At 41.9% G+C, this 18750-nt stretch overlaps 1 long non-coding RNA gene across 1 annotated transcript; it reads right to left on the reverse strand.

Moving 5' to 3' along the window:
• Nucleotides 1-15092: 15092 nt before the first annotated feature.
• Nucleotides 15093-16804, reverse strand: LOC123141933 (uncharacterized). Its single transcript, XR_006470466.1, has 2 exons — nucleotides 16385-16804; nucleotides 15093-15439 (listed from the first exon to the last, which is right to left on the reverse strand). It is a non-coding gene; the product is annotated as an uncharacterized lncRNA (long non-coding RNA).
• Nucleotides 16805-18750: the final 1946 nt, after the last annotated feature.

Raw genomic sequence — 18750 nt, forward strand, 5'->3', positions numbered from 1 at the left:
CCGTGTCGGTGTCGGGGTCGGGGTGTCGGGTCAGGCTCGGGGTCGGGGTGTCGGGGTCGGGGTCGGGTTCTCGGGGTCGGGGTGTCGGGGGTGTCGTGTCGGGGGTCGGGGTGTCGTGTAGGTGTCGGGGTGCCGTGTCGGTGTCGGGGTGCCGTGTCGGGGTCGGGGTGCTGTTTCGGGGTCGGGGCTTCGGGGTGTCTCCTCCTCCTCCTCCTCTTCTTCTTCTTCTTCTTCTTCTTCTTCTTCTTCTTCTTTCTCCTCCTCCCCCTCCTCCTCCTCCTCTTCTTCTTCTTCTTCTCCTTCTCCTTCTCCTCCTCCTCCTCCTCCTCTTCTTCTTCTTCTTCTTCTTCTTCTTCTTCTTCTTCTTCTTTCTCCTCCTCCTCCTCCTCCTCCTCCTCCTCTTCTTCTTCTTCTTCTTCTTCTTCTTCTTCTTCTTCTTCTTCTTCTTCTTCTTCTTCTTCTTCTTCTTCTTCTTCTTCTTCTTCTTCTCCTTCTCCTCCTCCTCCTCCTTCTCCTCCTCCTCCTCCTCCTCCTCCTCTTCTTCTTCTTCTTCTTCTTCTTCCCCCTTCTACTTAACCTAAACCTAAACTAACCTAAACTAATTAAAAATAAACTATTTAAACTAATTAAACCTAAACTTAAACAGAAAAAAAACAAAAAAACAGAAAAAAACAAAAAAACAGAAAAAAAGGGAGGAGGGGCTCACTGTGGGGGAGGGTCGGGGCGGGGCCGGCGACGGAGGGCCGGGGCGGGGCGGCGGGGGCCCGGCCGGCGGGGGGCCGGGGCGGGGCGGTGGAGGAGGCGGGGCGGCGGGGGCCCGGCCGGCGGGGGGCCGGGGCGGGGCGGTGGAGGAGGCGGGGCGGCGGGGGCCCGGCCGGCGGGGCGGCGGGGGCCGGGGCGGCGGGGGGATGGGGGCGGGGGGCCGGGGCGGGGCAGTGGAGGAGGCGGCGGGGGGGCGGGACGGCGGGGGGCCGTGGCGGCGGTGGGGCGCGGGGCGGCGGTGGGGCGCGGGGCGGCGGGGGGCCGGGGCGGGGGGGCGACGGGGCGGTGGGGCGGCGGGGCGACGGGGCGGCGGGGGTGACGGGGCGGCGGCGCGCGGCGGGCGGCGGCGGCGGCGGGGTGGGAGGAGAAGGGCGAGGCGAGGACGAAGTGAGTAACGGGCGGGGGGTACCTGCCATTAGGCAAGTGCCCTCTTTGCCGTCCGCCAGCCTTTGCCGTCCGCCTTTCTGCCTCTTTGCCGTCCGCCAGCCTTTGCCGTCCGCCTTTCTGCCTCTTTGCCGTCGAACGGCAAAGAGGTGGGCCGTTAGGATTTTTTCAAACGAGCGGGGGGTGGGGGCCACCACACTCTTTGTCGTCCGCCAGCGGACGGCAAAGACCTGGCAGATGGCAAAGAGCTTCTTTGCCGTCAGCCTTTTCTTTGCCGTCTGTTTATGTGTAGCTGATGCCAAAGAGCTTCTTTGCCGTCAGCTAGCAGACGGCAAAGATCTGGCAGATGGCAAATTAGCTGATTCCAGTAGTGAAAGTCTCACATCAACGAGGCTAATCAATGAGCTATGGAGATGCCCATCGATTGATGTTAATGCAAGGAGTAGGGATTCCCATGCAACGGATGCACTAGAGCTATAAATGTATGAAAGCTCAACAAAAGAAACTAAGTGGGTGTGCATCCAACTTGCTTGCTCATGAAGACCTAGGGCACTTGAGGAGGCCCATTGTTGGAATATACAAGCCAAGTTCTATAATGAAAAATTCCCACTAGTATATGAAAGTGACAAAACAAGAGACTCTCTATCATGAAGATTACGGTGCTACTTTGAAGCACAAGTGTGGTAAAGGATAGTAACATTGTCCCTTCTCTCTTTTTCTCTCATTTTTTTGGGCCTTCTCTTTTTTTATGGCCTTTCTCTTTTTATTATTCCTCACTTGGGACAATGCTCTAGAGAATGATGATCATCACACTTCTATTTATTTACAACTCAATGATTACAACTCGATACTAGAACAAAGTATGACTCTATATGAATGCCTCCGGCGGTGTACCGGGATATGCAATGAACCAAGAGTGACATGTATGAAAGAATTATGAATGGTGGCTTTGCCACAAATACTATGTCAACTACATGATCATGCAAAGCAACATGACAATGATGAACGTGTCATGATAAAAGGAATGGTGGAAAGTTGCATGGCAATATATCTCGGAATGGCTATGAAAATGCCATAATAGGTAGGTATGGTGGCTATTTTGAGGAAGATATAAGGAGGTTTATGTGTGAAAGAGTGTATCATATCACGGAGTTTGGATGCACCGGCGAAGTTTGCACCAACTCTCAATGTGAGAAAGGGCAATGCACGGTACCGAAGAGGCTAGCAATGATGGAAAGGTGAGAGTGCGTATAATCCATGGACTCAACATTAGTCATAAAGAACTCACATACTTATTGCAAAAATCTACAAGTCATCAAAAACCAAGCACTACATGCATGCTCCTAGGGGGATAGATTGGTAGGAAAATACCATCGCTCGTCCCCGACCGCCACTCATAAGGAGGACAATCAAAGAACACCTCATGTTTCAAATTTGTTACATAACGTTTACCATACGTGCATGCTACGGGACTTGCAAACTTCAACACAAGTATTTCTCAAATTCACAACTACTCAACTAGCACAACTTTAATATCACTACCTCCATGTCTCAAAACAATCATCAAGCATCAAACTTCTCTTAGTATTCAAAACACTCATAAGAAAGTTTTTACTAATCTTGAATACCTAGCATATTAGGATTATTTAAGCAAATTACCATGCTATTTAAGACTCTCAAAATAATCTAAGTGAAGCATGAGAGATCAATAGTTTCTATAAAACAAATCCACCACCGTGCTCTAAAAGATATCAGTGAAGTACTAGAGCAAAACTATATAACTCAAAAGATATAAGTGAAGCACATAGAGTATTCTAATAATTTTCAAATCATGTGTGTCTCTCTCAAAAGGTGTGTACAGCAAGGATGATTGTGGTAAACTAAAAAGCAAAGACTCAAATCATACAAGACGCTCCAAGCAAAACACATATCATGTGGTGAATAAAAATATAGCTCCAAGTAAAGTTACCGATGGAAGTAGACGAAAGAGTGCATGCCTTCCGGGGCATCCCCAAGCTTTGCCTTTTTGGTGTCCTTAGATTATCTTGGGGGTTCCATGGGCATCCCCAAGCTTAGGCTCTTGCCACTCCTTGTTCCATAATCCATCAAATCTTTCACCCAAAACTTGAAAACTTCACAACACAAAACTCAGCAGAAAATCTCGTGAGCTCCGTTAGCGAAAGAAAACAAAAGACCACTTCAAGGTACTGTAATGAACTCATTCTTTATTTATATTGGTGTTAAACCTACTGTATTACAAATTCTCTATGGTTTATAAACTCTTTTACTAGCCATAGATTCATCAAAATAAGCAAACAACGCACGAAAAACAGAATCTGTCAAAAACAGAACAGTCTGTAGTAATCTGTAACTAACGCAAACTTATGGAACTCCAAAATATCAGCAAAAATAGGACGACCTAGGCAATTTGTTTATTGATAAGCAGCAATTGGAATCAATATTTTATCACGTTCTGGTGATTTTTAACAATTATTTTCGTGAACATAAAGTTTCTGGAAATTTTCTGCTAGATCAAATAACTATCATCCAAGAAGATCCTATAGGTTTAACTTGGCACAAACACTAATTAAAACATAAAAGCACATTAACCAGAGGCTAGATCAAATATTTATTATTAAACAGAAGCAAAAAGCAAAAAAATAAAAAATAAAATTGGGTTGCCTCCCAACAAGCGCTATCGTTTAACGCCCCTAGCTAGGCATAAAAGCAAGGATAGATCTAGGTGTTGCCATCTTTGGTGGGAAATTCTTCAATGAGGCATCTACCATCCTTAGGAATTTCTTTCTTTTTATTGATTATCAATCTTTTAGGCACAAGATCGAAAAATTCATTTGTAGCAAATGCTTCCTTAATGATAGCAAAAAGATTGGGATGAATACTTATAGATTTGAGATCCGCAGTTTCCTTACTAGAGGATTCACCCTTATTTTTAGGAACATACATAAGCTTGGCAATTTTAGTGGGAGGACTTGGAGTGTTCTTTATGGAAGAAAAAGCGGTTCCCAAGTTGGTAATGATACCCTCAAGTTTATCGATTCTAGTGGAATCTTGATTTATTCTTTCATTAACTATGGGTTCCTTCTCCTTAATATTTTTCAAAGTGACTCCTACTTTAGATCCATATTGGGTAATTTGATTGTGGATCTTTTTATCCAGATTTTCAATTAACTCTACGGTAACAACTTTATTTTCAATAATTTCAAGTCTTTGCATTACATGCTCCAAAGTTAACATAGTTCCATTAACCAAAAGAGGTGGTGAGCCAAACAAATCTATCATAGCATTATAAGAATCAAAAGTATGGCTACCCAAGAAATTCCCTCCGGTAATGGTATCAAGAATATATCTATACCAAGGATTAGCGCCTACATAAAAATTGCGGAGAAGAACGGAAGTAGATTGCTTCCTGGTAGATCTATTTTGAGCATTGCAAATTCTATACCAAGCGTCTTTTAAATTTTCTCCCTCCCTTTGTTTAAAATTGAGAACTTCATTTTCGGGAGACAATGCAGAAGATAAAGGACTAGCCATTACGACAAAGCGAGCGGTAAAGAGGTGAACGAAAAAGAGAAGGCGAATAAAACGGCAAGGGTGAAGTGGGGGAGAGGAAAACGAGAGGCAAATGGCAAATAATGTAATGCGGGAGATAAGGGTTTGTGATGGGTACTTGGTATGTTGACTTTTGCGTAGACCTCCCCGGCAACGGTGCCAGAAATCCTTCTTGCTACCTGATACGTCTCCAACGTATCTATAATTTTTGATTGCTCCATGCTATATTATCTTCTGTTTCGGACATTATTGGGCTTTATTATTCATTTTTATATTATTTTTGGGACTAACCTATTAACCGGAGGCCCAGCCCAGAATTGCTGTTTTTTTCCTATTTCAGAGTTTCGCAGAAAAAGAATATCAAACGGAGTCCAAACGGAATGAAACCTTCGGGAACGTGATTTTTGGAACGAACATGATCCAGGAAACTTGGACCCTACGTCAAGGAAGCTTCCAGGAGGCCACGAGGTAGGGGGCGCGCCTACCCCCCTGGGCGCGCCCTCCACCCTCGTGGGCCCCATGTTGCTCCACTGACATACTCCTTCCTCCTATATATACCTACGTACCCCCAAACGATCAGATACGGAGCCAAAAACCTAATTCCACCGCCGCAACGTTCTGTACCCACGAGATCCCATCTTGGGGCCTGTTCCGGAGCTCCGCCGGAGGGGGCATCCATCACAGAGGGCTTCTACATCAACACCATAGCCTCTCCGATGAAGTGTGAGTAGTTTACCTCAGACCTTCGGGTCCATAGTTATTAGCTAGATGGCTTCTTCTCTCTTTTTGGATCTCAATACAATGTTCTCCCCCTCTCTCGTGGAGATCTATTCGATGTAATCTTCTTTTGCGGTGTGTTTGTTGAGACCGATGAATTGTGGGTTTATGGTCAAGTTTATCTATGAACAATATTTGAATCTTCTCTGAATTCTTTTATGTATGATTGGTTATCTTTGCAAGTCTCTTTGAATTATCAGTTTGGTTTGGCCTACTAGATTGATCTTTCTTGCAATGGGAGAAGTGCTTAGCTTTGGGTTCAATCTTGCGGTGTCCTTTCCCAGTAACAGTAGGGGCAGCAAGGCACGTATTGTATTGTTGCCATCGAGGATAACAAGATGGGGTTTTTATCATATTGCATGAATTTATCCCTCTACATCATGTCATCTTGCTTAAAGCGTTGCTCTGTTCTTATGAACTTAATACTCTAGATGCATGCTGGATAGCGGTCGATGTGTGGAGTAATAGTAGTAGATGCAGGCAGGAGTCGGTCTACTTGTCTCGGACGTGATGCCTATATACATGATCATACCTAGATATTCTCATAACTATGCTCAATTATGTCAATTGCTCAACAGTAATTTGTTCGCCCACCGTAAAATACTTATGCTCTTGAGAGAAGCCACTAGTGAAACCTATGGCCCCCGGGTCTATATCTTCATCATATTAATCTTCCAACACTTAGTTATTTCCGTTGCTTTTTACTTTGCTTTTATTTAACTTTGCATCTTTATCATAAAAATACCAAAAATATTATCCTATCATATTTATCAGATCTCACTCTCGTAAGTGACCGTGTAGGGATTGACAACCCCTTATCGCGTTGGTTGCGAGGATCTACCTCTTGAGCACTGCGTTGGTTTTCCCATGAAGAGGAAAGGGTGATGCAGCAAAGTAGCGTAAGTATTTCCCTCAGTTTTTGAGAACCAAGGTATCAATCCAGTAGGAGGCTACGCGCGAGTCCCCCGCACCTACACAAAACAAATAAATTCTCGCAACCAACACGATAAGGGGTTGTCAATCCCTACACAGTCACTTACGAGAGTGAGATCTGATAGATATGATAGGATAATATTTTTGGTATTTTTATGATAAAGATGCAAAGTAAAATAAAAGCAAAGTAAATAACTAAGTGTTGGAAGATTAATATCATGAAGATAGACCCGGGGGCCATAGGTTTCACTAGTGGCTTCTCTCAAGAGCATAAGTATTTTACGGTGGGTGAACAAATTACTGTTGAGCAATTGACAGAATTGAGCATAGTTATGAGAATATCTAGGTATGATCATGTATATAGGCATCACGTCCGAAACAAGTAGACCGACTCCTGCCTGCATCTACTACTATTACTCCACACATCGACCGCTATCCAGCATGCATCTAGAGTATTAAGTTCATAAGAACAGAGTAACGCTTTAAGCAAGATGACATGATGTAGAGGGATAAATTCATGCAATATGATAAAAACCCCATCTTGTTATCCTCGATGGCAACAATACAATACGTGCCTTGCTGCCCCTACTATCACTAGGAAAGGACACCGCAAGATTGAACCCAAAGCTAAGCACTTCTCCCATTGCAAGAAAGATCAATCTAGTAGGCCAAACCAAACTGATAATTTGAAGAGACTTGCAAAGATAACCAATCATACATAAAAGAATTCAGAGAAGATTCAAATATTGTTCATAGATAAACTTGATCATAAACCCATAATTCATCGGTCTCAACAAACACACCGTAAAAGAAGATTACATCGAATAGATCTCCACAAGAGAGGGGGAGAACATTGTATTGAGATCAAAAAGAGAGAAGAAGCCATCTAGCTAATAAGTATGGACCCGAAGGTCTGAGGTAAACTACTCGCACTTCATCGGAGGGGCTATGGTGTTGATGTAGAAGTCCTCCGTGATCGATGCCCCCTCCGACGGAGCTCCGGAACAGGCCCCAAGATGGGATCTCGTGGGTACAGAAGGTTGCGGCGGTGCAATTAGGTTTTTGGCTCCGTATCTGATCGTTTGGGGGTACGTAGGTATATATAGGAGGAAGGAGTACGTCGGTGGAGCAACATGGGGCCCACGAGGGTGGAGGGCGCGCCTGGGGGGGTAGGCGCGCCCCCTACCTCGTGGCTTCCTGGAAGCTTCCTTGACTTAGGGTCCAAGTCTCCTGGTTCATGTTCGTTCCAAAAATCACGTTCCCGAAGGTTTCATTCCGTTTGGACTCCGTTTGATATTCTTTTTCTGCGAAACTCTGAAATAGGCAAAAAACAACAATTCTGGGCTGGGCCTCCGGTTAATAGGTTAGTCCCAAAAATAATATTAAAGTGAATAATAAAGCCCAATAATGTCCAAAACAGAAGATAATATAGCATGGAGCAATCAAAAATTATAAATACGTTGGAGACGTATCATACCCCTAGTTTGTTTGTAATGTAAATATGTCAATCATGTGAGTCTTCTCTCCATGACCCCTCTGCGTTGTATCTTAAGTCGAAGCTTTTGCCTTGGCCAGATTAAAGACTAAAAGATTACATCAAGGGTAGAGAACATTTATCTAACGAAGACGATCATGATATACACCAGCTTAGTTGGTAAATACATGGCTTCCTAAAAATCGTGCATGCCCTTGAGATTTTCTAACTTCGACTAGCAAGTTATATGAAAAACATTAGATTCGTAATATCATTAAAATAAGTAAAAATTTTAAAAATTTGATCTATTTTACTACAGTATACGTACAAATAAATCATTCAACTTTAATGTTAAATGTGCCAAACATTCTTCATTTAGAAACAAAGGGAGTGGATTAATAGTAATGATGTATTTGTTAAACCCTTTCTGTTACTGAATATTACGTGATGCATAATTGTCCTAACATGTAACAGCTGTATCTGGTTGGTCTTGGGTGCCCATTTCATATTATTAAGGAACAAGCAACATTGAAGGATATGGATTGCCTATTATTGCATCTATGTTTTCAGCAGTAAATGATATAAAGTATACTAAATCATGTAAAATCAGATTTACAACTGTGGTCACAACTTAGGAGCCTACATCTCATAAAGTTGTACGCATTCAACGGGTTCTCTTTTTCTATTAGGAAAAGTTTGTTCGTTCATATTCTGGTGTTCATTGTTCAAGCAGGTACATATGCATCCAGTTGTGGTCTAGAATTTCTTTCTTTAGTCTCGTTGTTTCTCGTGGTGGGTCTCCTTGAGGTCTCATATGTACTTCTTTGCTAGTGGGAGAATAGATGGGACAGAGCTTCACTGGGGACAAACTAGGTTGGGGCATGGCATGTTCGGGATTTTTCTTTTTTTTATTTATACATAGGGCACACTTCGGAGCCTATTCAGCCATTGATTCAACTCATCCGAGCCTGAAGCCTCCAAGGTCTCACACGACAACAGAAGCATGAATTGTTACCATGAATTATTACCGACATCAATCATAACTTTCAATTATTGTTACCACTTCTTTAAATTATAAATAGATAATTTCTATATAAATAAAAGGATGCCCTGAGTTTTTCTCTGGAACACTCCTTTCAAAATGTTTAACAAACTCAAAGCAAAACGTATAAGGATCTGATTTCTATAGTGGTTGAATGAGCAGCCATGACCAAGTGATCAGCTCCAAGTGTCTAGATGGATGATCCCTCTCATAACATTCATTGTGCCTCTTTTGGCTAACGTTGTGAAAAAACCCTCAAGATAGAAACCCTCCCTGAATTTTTCTTTCATTAACCTTATACCCAAAACATTTAGATGATGTTGGGGTCTCATCATGGACTTATAAACCATAGGTGATGCAAGAAACACTACACAAGATCTTCTTTTTCGCAATAGTCTGTGAATCTCATCCTTCGGTTGCAAAACAAAAGAAATAAACTGTAGCTTCAGAGCTTTTTCAGCTTCTCAAGGCCTTCAACCACATAATCTATATGCGAGTGTATATGATTGATCACAAAGGCAAATTCGGTACAAAAAGAAACATGAGACAGTTACATACATGACAAATATGTTGGCAATATCAAAATTTTAAGCTTGCAGCTTCAAAACTCTCTTTGGCTAACTACCTGAGATTTGAAAGCTTTAATTGGGCATAGTAGGAAAAGGAAAAATGTTTTTCTATTCAGTCCACGGAAGAGGTATTGAACATGAATATCAGAGGCAAGAATGCGCCTATTAGCTATAGGTATCCCTGCATGAGTTACCTACGCACGATTGTCCTCTATAGAACCGTCTATAGTAGACATGGCCATTACAGAATGCAAATGGTAGCTAGTTCACGTTCCGCTAGAACTAGATGGCATGCAATTTTGCACCATTAAGCTTATGTCCGAAGATAAAGTGAGGGATTATGATTCTATGATGATAATACTTTTAAATATGCCAATCATGTTTTTCTCAGCAATCCTCGTGGTCGTCTTGGTTGTTGTTCCATATACAACTTGCACATTCCATGGGTAGTTGGATTTAGGTTAGCTATGTCTGTCTATTGTTATTGCTCATTCCGTGGGTGGATGGTTCTTGTACACAACACTTCATAACTTTTTATACATATTCTTGTTTGTCTTTCATTATTATTTATTTATTTTGTCTGGAGAAATCAAAAATCAAGTCTTCTTTTGCCATTATGGTGGATTATCAGCATGTGCAAAATGCTTGTAGTTACTTTACTTTTTGGCAATCCACTTTGTTATAATCATCACAAAACATGTTTAGAAAGTGTTCTGATTATGTCCAGTAGATAAGTTTTCAAAAAAACAAATACGCCTTACAACCACATACAACGTATGATCTAGTATCAGTACCACCACAATTAATTGAGAGGGATGTGGGCTGCCCAAGATTTCCATCTGGTAGATATGTATGAGACCAAAAATCAAGGGCACATGAGCTACTTATGTGAGTACGCACTAGACTTTGAGTACTCAACTATGGGAACCTTCATTTGTGATACATAAATCTTTACATTGTCCTCTTTATTTCCCATATACATGTCACCTTTTTCCTTGTTCTCTTTATTTTCAAGATATGCCAGCCTCAGAGCTGACGAATGGATTTCATGTGCCATATTAACTCATGGAAAGGTATATGGAAGTAAAAGTGAAGGGCCTAAACTTTACATATGAAAAACACATATAGAAAAATTGTGTGCCCTCAACCTTTACTTGCTTGTTAAGTATTTGGGTTGAGAAGTGTCATCGGTCTTAGGTGGCTCGTTCACTTACTCTTGGGAGACATCAACATAGGTATGAGTTGTGGAATGCTTGAAGAAAGTATTTCTAGCATGAGGTGTCATGGTTTAAGAACTGGAGTATTGTTACTTCTAGTGGTGATGGTTGATTCTTTGAAGAATCTCACCTTGCACATAGGAAAGAAGCAGTGCAAATCTTCCTACTAACTCGCTCCACAAGCTTAGAGAAACTCTAGTAGATGTGCCATATTTGGGATCACCCAAATGAAGTTAATCGCTATAAATTATGGAAACTAAAGCTCATTCGCAAAGTTAGAATCTCAATAACTTGAGCCTCCAAAAATTTCCTCCATTGGGACCCCTTTGTCATCGTCTTAATAAGAACTAATTCTTCCACATCTCATCAAACACCAATTGAAGCTTTGAAGTTGATTTCAACATAAATATCTAGTAGGAGTTTAGAATATCTAGTATGGTTTGAATAATAAAAATTCAGTATGATTTGGAGCTTCAAAAACATATATTTATCTCCATCTGGTTCGAGCTCTTTCTCTATTTGGAGGTTACCTCCAAGCGGAGGATCCTTCGGCGGCTTCCACTTCTGCGGTCATGGGATCTACAAATTTTTAATGCATTCTGGCTGCGTGATAAGACCACATCTTTGAAGCAACGAGTGAGCACGATGTCCATTTTGTCAAAGGCGGTTGTCTTCATGTGGGCAAGGTAGTAGAGGGCCGCGGGGAGGCGCGCCTGCCTGATGGTTGGTCCAGCTTTATGGAGTACATCCTCCTCGGCGCACTCAGAATAGTCCCACACCATCTCACAGAGCTCACTCTCGTCACGGTCATCTTCGATGGGAATATGGAGTGGCGCTAACGAAGGGGAAGATGGTTGCTGCCCAACAGGAGTGGGCCCACTGATGGGAAGATGAAGTGACGCCGACTAGGAGGAAGATGGAGTGGTGCACGTGAAGGGGGGGTGGCGCCAGTGCCGACGAAAGGGAAGGTAGGTGCCGCCTAGCAGGAATATAGCCATGAACGAGCACTCTCCGGCAGGAAACATGGGCGGAATTGTCGCGCGTGGGTGCAAATGCGGCGACGACCATTAGTGCACGCTCTTCCCGATGGAGAAGCAATCCCTTCATCAGTAGGAGTGGAATGACAGTCTTGCGGATAGCTGCGCGATTGACAGGACTGGGTGCAGGAGTAAGAAAAACGGGTTGAAACTTCCCTCTCGTGTTGACGGTTTGGTTTGGGGAGCGCTCCATATTAACATTCCCATCCTCTAAATATGGAGGCTTGCGAGGGCTATCTGAAGTGCGGTTGAAAAAAATTGTAGGCCGAGACTGATATATCCACTTTTCTAGACCGGCTTTTGAGATGGTCAAATTGGCGGTTATTATAGCGATTTGGGGGATACAGCGTCTCTCCTATAGTTGCTCTTACTAGGCATCCCATTGCATTCATCTCCTCAAGAGCGAGTAGCCTTTTTCTTCCTGGATTTTTGTGTAGTCTCTGATTACATATAGGGAAATGAGTAACCGGATTCGTACCATTTCTTATGATTATTGACCATAAATGACACTCAGGATAATGACTACCCATTAAGGCATCAACAATTTGAGAATTTTATACATTGTAAAGTTGATCTGTCCAATGACGGCAGGCCTGATGTCATGTTATTGCTCAAATCCACACGTACATCATTTTTTGAATAATAGCCAATTCCCCAGCCTAAGAATGAGGCCCTTAAGGTTTTACATTTTTCTTGAAATGCGTAAACATTTGGACTTTGCTAACTTCCAACTGTTCGGAAGTTAAGCAATATAATAGATCAGTACACCTCCCCTAATCGCTTTTTAATTGCACATGCAGCCACGCGCATGCATACTTCCTCTCCCTGTCGCATGCAGACTCCCTCTTTGGACATTAGCTGCATGCAGAAAAAACGAAAAAGCTGATGTCAGCAAAAATTCTATCTAAAAATAAAATTCAAAATGTTTTGTAGCTTAAACCGTCGGTCAAATTAAAAAATCGTTTTCACATAAAAGATTCGTTGCGACGACACCTTCGAAACTAGATCCCATGTTAGTATGTTTCCACGACTTTTTTTCAGATAAAAAGTTATCACGCCTATGCAACGTAAGTTATCACGATTGTGATACATAAATTATCAGGTTGTTTATACAGAAATTTATTGAGCATGAAAATGGTTCCTTTAAATTTTCTCTTCACATGCACATGCATGCATGCATGCATTAGAGGTAGAGAAAAAAAGCTGATGTCATCCTAGATTCTGCTCTCTTTTCAAACTTCAAAATGTTTATAGCTCAAATCGTCGATAAAAAACCCGTTGTCACATAGAAAATGCGCCGCGACGAGACCTATAGAACTAAATCCCATGTTGGTATGTTCTGATGACCTTTTTTCCGTGCAAATAATCCCCTGCCCGAGCTAAGTAAGTTATCAGCTCCGATGTGTGTGTATTATCATGCTGCTTACACATGAGTTACCGTGGTATGCTTTCAACAACTTTTTTACCGGCCAAAGTTACCGCAGTGTTTATATGTGAGTTATCAAGTCTACGGTGCATATATTACCTTTCTATTTATGCATAGGTTATCGGGAGAGGGTATGTTTCCAAACAACTTCCTCACCTCCCCCCACCGGCCCGCCCCGGGTCAAAGTTACCGTGGTGTTTGTGCGTGCGTTATCATGTATACGGTGCCTATAATACCATGCTATTTACACGGAAGTTATCAGAGCTATGCTTTTCAAACAACCCACCCGGGTCAAAGTTACCGTGGTGTTTGTGTGTGAGTTATCAGGTCTGTTGTGCATATATTACCATGCTTTTTATACAAAATTTATAATGCTATTTTTCAACAACCCCTCCCCCCCCCCCCCCCCCCCAAGTCAAAAATAGTTACTATGTGTGGGCTAAGTAAGTTATCAACACTGTTGTGCGTATACTACCATGCTAGTACACATGAGTTACCAGGGGAGGGCGGTTCCACAACTTTTTTCCCTGGTCAAAAAGTGATCACACCCCGGCTAAGTAAATTATCAACTCTGATGTGCGCATATTACCATGTTATTTTTTCATATAGGTTACCCTTGTATGTTTGACAACAATTTTTTTCTTGGGTCAAAAAGTTATCACGGTGTTTATGCGTGAATTATCAGCCATGTTGTGAGTGTACTACCATGCATTTACATGAAAGTTATCGGGGTATATTCTCAACAACTCACCCATCCCGGGGTATGTTTTCAAAAAAAATCCCCTCGGATAGCACACAAATTATGCGTAAGTTATCATGCTATTTGCACACAAATTATCCAGAGGGAGGGGGTATGTATTCAACACCCCTCGAGTCATATGTTACCGCGGTGTTTGTACATAGTTTATCAGCCCCGATGTGCGTAAATTATATTATTGACACAGAAGTTATCTAGGGCAAGGGAAGGGTATGTTTTCAACAATTCCTTTTCCCCTCGTTCAAAAGTTACCAATGTGTTTGTTCATAGGTTATCAGCTCCGCTGTGTGTAAATTTTCATGCTATTTGCACATAAGTTATCAAGAGGGATACGTTTTCAATTATTCTTTTTCCCCTCGGATAGAAGTTACCGCAGTGTTTATACATAAGTTATCAGCTTTGCTATGTGTAAATTATCATGCTATTTGGAAAGAGTTGGGGGGGGGGGGGGGTATGTTTTCACCAACACCCCAGCGAGTCATAAGTTACCGTGGTGTTTCTATAGGTTATCAGCTTCGTTCTGCGTAAATTGTCATTGCTATTTTCACACAAGTTATCAGGCGGTTGTTTTTCAACAACTCCCTGGTGAGACACAGGTTATCAGCTCCATTGTGCATAAATTATCACTTATTTGGACATAAGTTATGGGGGGGGGGGGGGGGGGGGTATGTATTCAAAAAGTTACCGCAGTGTTTGTACATATGTTATCAGCTTCATTGTGCTTAAAAATATCACATTGTTTACACAGAAGTAATGGAGAGGGGGTATGTTTCCAACAATTCTTCTTCCCTTGGTCAAAAGTTACAGGGTGTTTGTACGAAAGTTTCGGCTCCGTTCTACATATATTATCGTGCTATTTCCAGAGAAATTATCGCGAGGGGGGGGGGGTATTTTTACACGGGCCTTTATGCGTGAGTGATCAAGTTCTGTGATGCGTGTATTACATGTTATTTATTTGGAAGTTACGGGAGGGATGTTTTCCGTGTCTAAATTTACTACAGTACTATATGTAAGTTATCATTTCTGCGGTGTGTAAGTTACCATGATATTTACACAGAAGATATCGAGGTATGTCTCAGTAATTTTTCCCAAGTAAAAGTTACCACAGACCATCATACACCTGCTAAAAACATATATGTCTCCATTGAAAAATTCAACATGGTAATTTTAGCAATAGCAAGTGTGATAAATATATCATTAGCACCCTGATAAATATAGCATTAGCACCATGATAATTACATAAGAGTCGTGTTGGTAATCGGAACAGTGGAAGATTCAGTGAAAGACGCTACATCAATTGTTGTAGAACAAAAATTGTGAGCCACGATGGCGAAGGGAGTGGTGACGGACGCACTCGTCGACAACGTGGTCTGGTGGGGCACGCGATGAAGCTTCAGAATTCTCTTTGTGAATGCACCTATGCGCACCTTGACACCCATGTTGTATCTTGTGTGAACCTTCCTTTTTGTCTGTCTGATCTTGCTAAGAAATCTGCAATCACTTCAAGTCCATTATCCTGTTTTGACAAAAGTCTGAAACTAGTAGCAACATGTTTAAGCTTCAGATTTGAGAGTCAAGTCAGGAGAGTGCCAGAAACATATGGAGGAGACGAGTGTCAAACAACAATCACCCTCGTCCCAGAAATTCCATGGAGAAAATTTCGAGTAGTTACCAGTTGCAACCTAGCTCACAAGGTGATGCGTGTTAACAGTACTGAAGAAATATAAAAGTAGTTAACCACCAGCAGAAACACGAAGCTATTAGTCCGACTGAAAGAGGACCAGGAGCAGGAGATCAACAAGGAGAGAAGGGAGGAAACAAAGGACAGCAATGGCGAGTGTCGAAGGAGACATGAAGCTGTTGGGCCTACGGCTGAGCCCGTTCATTGCACGTGTGCGCATGGCGCTGGACGCCAAGGGCGTGGGCTACAAGTATGTCGAGCAGGACCTGGCTGCCAAGATTCGACGAGTACTTGTTCATACCGTCTACATTCCCATTCTTCCATAATAGATCAGGTAATAACCGACCATACATGAGCTCCAGTGAATGTAGAACTAAAGCCAGTAAAAATATCACTACAATCTTTCCTTTCCCGGAGGCAATGGCATGCAGTCCAGCCAAGATCCCAAAATACAAAAAACAGAAGTGCAGCAAAAACAACATGTTTCCACTAATCACTGTCAAACTCAGAAAGTCCAGCGCCGTCTCATTTCTAGACAAAAGTGCAACTCAGAAAGTCGGCCGGCATTTCACCAAAAAGCACACACATAATTCACCCAAAATTTGAGATGATACGAGATGGAGCCTACAATAATCTAGTCTTTACATAGGCATAACAATGTGCATGCGGGAGCAGGTACAAGAACGAATAAACCATGCCAGCAGCAGTGATTTTGAATGTTGAAGAGGGGCAAGATGGGAAGCACTAGTGATTACCAGGAACTTGTGGTAGACGAACGCCCTGGGCTCCCACGAGACGAACTCCGTCCACTGCGCACCCCGCTCGCCCGGCCCCTCGCGGACAAGAACAGAGACAACCGTCGGGATCAGATCAGCTAGCATCGGATCGAAGAACAACAGATACTAGTGCATCGGAACCACACACACACTCACCTCAGGTCGCGGCGGGCGCGCGCGGGGCGGGAGGAGTCGCCGGATTCAGATGCGGCCTCGTCGTCGCCGGATGACTCGGTCTCAGCGCCGGCGGTGGGGAGGGGAGGAGACGGGGAGCGGGCCGTCCAGGCGGACGGGATGGTCGCGCTCCTGGAGGAGGCCTTCGAAGAGTGCTCGGACGGCGGCGGCTTCTTCCGCGGCGGCCGGGTTGGGAGGACGCTGTGTGGGGATTCGAAGAAGAGAGACGGACGAAGCAGTTTTTTCACTAGGCGGTGGCAAGGCTTGTAAATATCAGTGAACTACATGTTTCAGTGCGCGATGGTCGTACGATCTATAACGGACGGCATCCAGAGCGTTCGCATCTGTTGCAAAAATCCAGCCGACTGGAAATTAGCTTTGTCGTAAACATTTTATTCTAAATGTCACGACCGTTTTTTTGAATGGTACGAAACATTACTTTAAACTACGTGAAGACAATGCACATTGTGTAAACATTTTTTGGATGATACAAAACATTTTTTTAACCATGCGGACATACTTTTACATTGTATAAACATTTTTTTGAATGGTACAACTCCTTTTATATATCATCTGAACATTATTTACATTGTATGAGTATTTTTCAAAAATATCATGAACATATGTTTGAAACGTGGGACATCTTTTAAATGTCACAAATATTTTCTTTAATGCTATCAAAAAAAAATTAGAGTTGCGCTCACATTCTTCTACACTGCATGAACATTTTTAAACATGAGATTGGCATTTTTTAAAACTTACTAAAATATATTTCATTTTAGAAATATAAATAGAAGTAATAAAAAATAAGGTGCGCCAGGCAGCCCATGCTCCTTCTGTGCATGGCCGGCACATTAGGGCATGTACAATGGTTGATATCATAGTCTTATCTTAAATCTTGCATGTAATTTAGATATGACAATAAAACATGTATACAATGGGTTATCTCTTAGCCTTATCTAAGATAACTATCTATTCCTAAAATCATGGTGACACATATTGGGCTAAGAGAAAATAAGTCTTTTCTTATGGATTCTCTCTCCTCCACCTCAGCAATTATCCTACGTGGAACACCTAAGATAGCACCATTGTACATGCCTTAGAGCGTCCTTGAGGCGAGGGGTTCTTTCCTCTCGCATAAAACGCGACAAAGACGCGTCCATGTAGCACGCCACAGTTTACAATGTAGGACTTTGGTTTTCTCCACAAAACATATTTTTTGTTTTCCCCTTTTTATGTACATTTCAAAAATATTTTAAAAAATATTAGGAAAATATTTTATTGCAGTAAATTCACAAAAATTATTTACCACGTACTGAAATGTTCATTGGAATTTTTTAAAAAGTACTGTGTGTTCAAATATGTTCATGCTTTTAAGAAAAAATGCTTGTGTAATTCAAAATATTCAAGCATTTATAATAGTGTTAATTGTGCATTAAATATGTTCATCATATACTAAAGAATAGTCATCATGTATTTAAAAAAATGATCACATATTTATATAATATCCATGTAGTTAAAGAAAAATGTTTCACCTATTTTACTAAATATGTTCCTACAACTTTTAAAAGTGTTCATGTCTTTTAAAATATTCATGTAATTTTAAGAAGTGGTCATTCTTTTCTGAAACGTCTTCATCTAATATAAAACTCTTTCGTTTATTTATATGAAATAGAAAAATAGAAAGAGGGAAAAAGAGAGATAAAAACAGAAAAAAAAATTAAAATAGTAAAATGATAAGGAAAAATAAAAGGCATAACATTAAAACTAGAGAAACATGGTCTGTTGGAAACCCCAAGTTAACCGACTAAAGCCCTGATTAAAAAAATCCTAAGAAACACATCGTCCCTGTAAGCTATTGTCTTACAACCATTGTCAGGGCGCTAGAGGCGAGTACGGCGTATATCTTGCAGCAAGAGAGATATAGCCTGCGTGATAAAAGTTAGCCCAAGGCGTGACATAAGGTTTTTTGTGGGTGGTCCTACAAAGTTGGTGTGCATAACACACTAATTAGATGATTCCCCGCGCGTTAAAAGGGTGCCATTCTAAAAAAGTGAAATATCAACTATATAGATATACTTGAAATGCTAAACACATATATCGTGTCGATGAGAGCACAAAATTCAGTGCAACAAAATTAACTGATAACTTACATGCATGAATAGGTGATA

This window comes from Triticum aestivum, chromosome 6D (genome assembly GCF_018294505.1).
Source record: "Triticum aestivum cultivar Chinese Spring chromosome 6D, IWGSC CS RefSeq v2.1, whole genome shotgun sequence".
In the NCBI taxonomy this organism is placed as follows: domain Eukaryota; kingdom Viridiplantae; phylum Streptophyta; class Magnoliopsida; order Poales; family Poaceae; genus Triticum; species Triticum aestivum.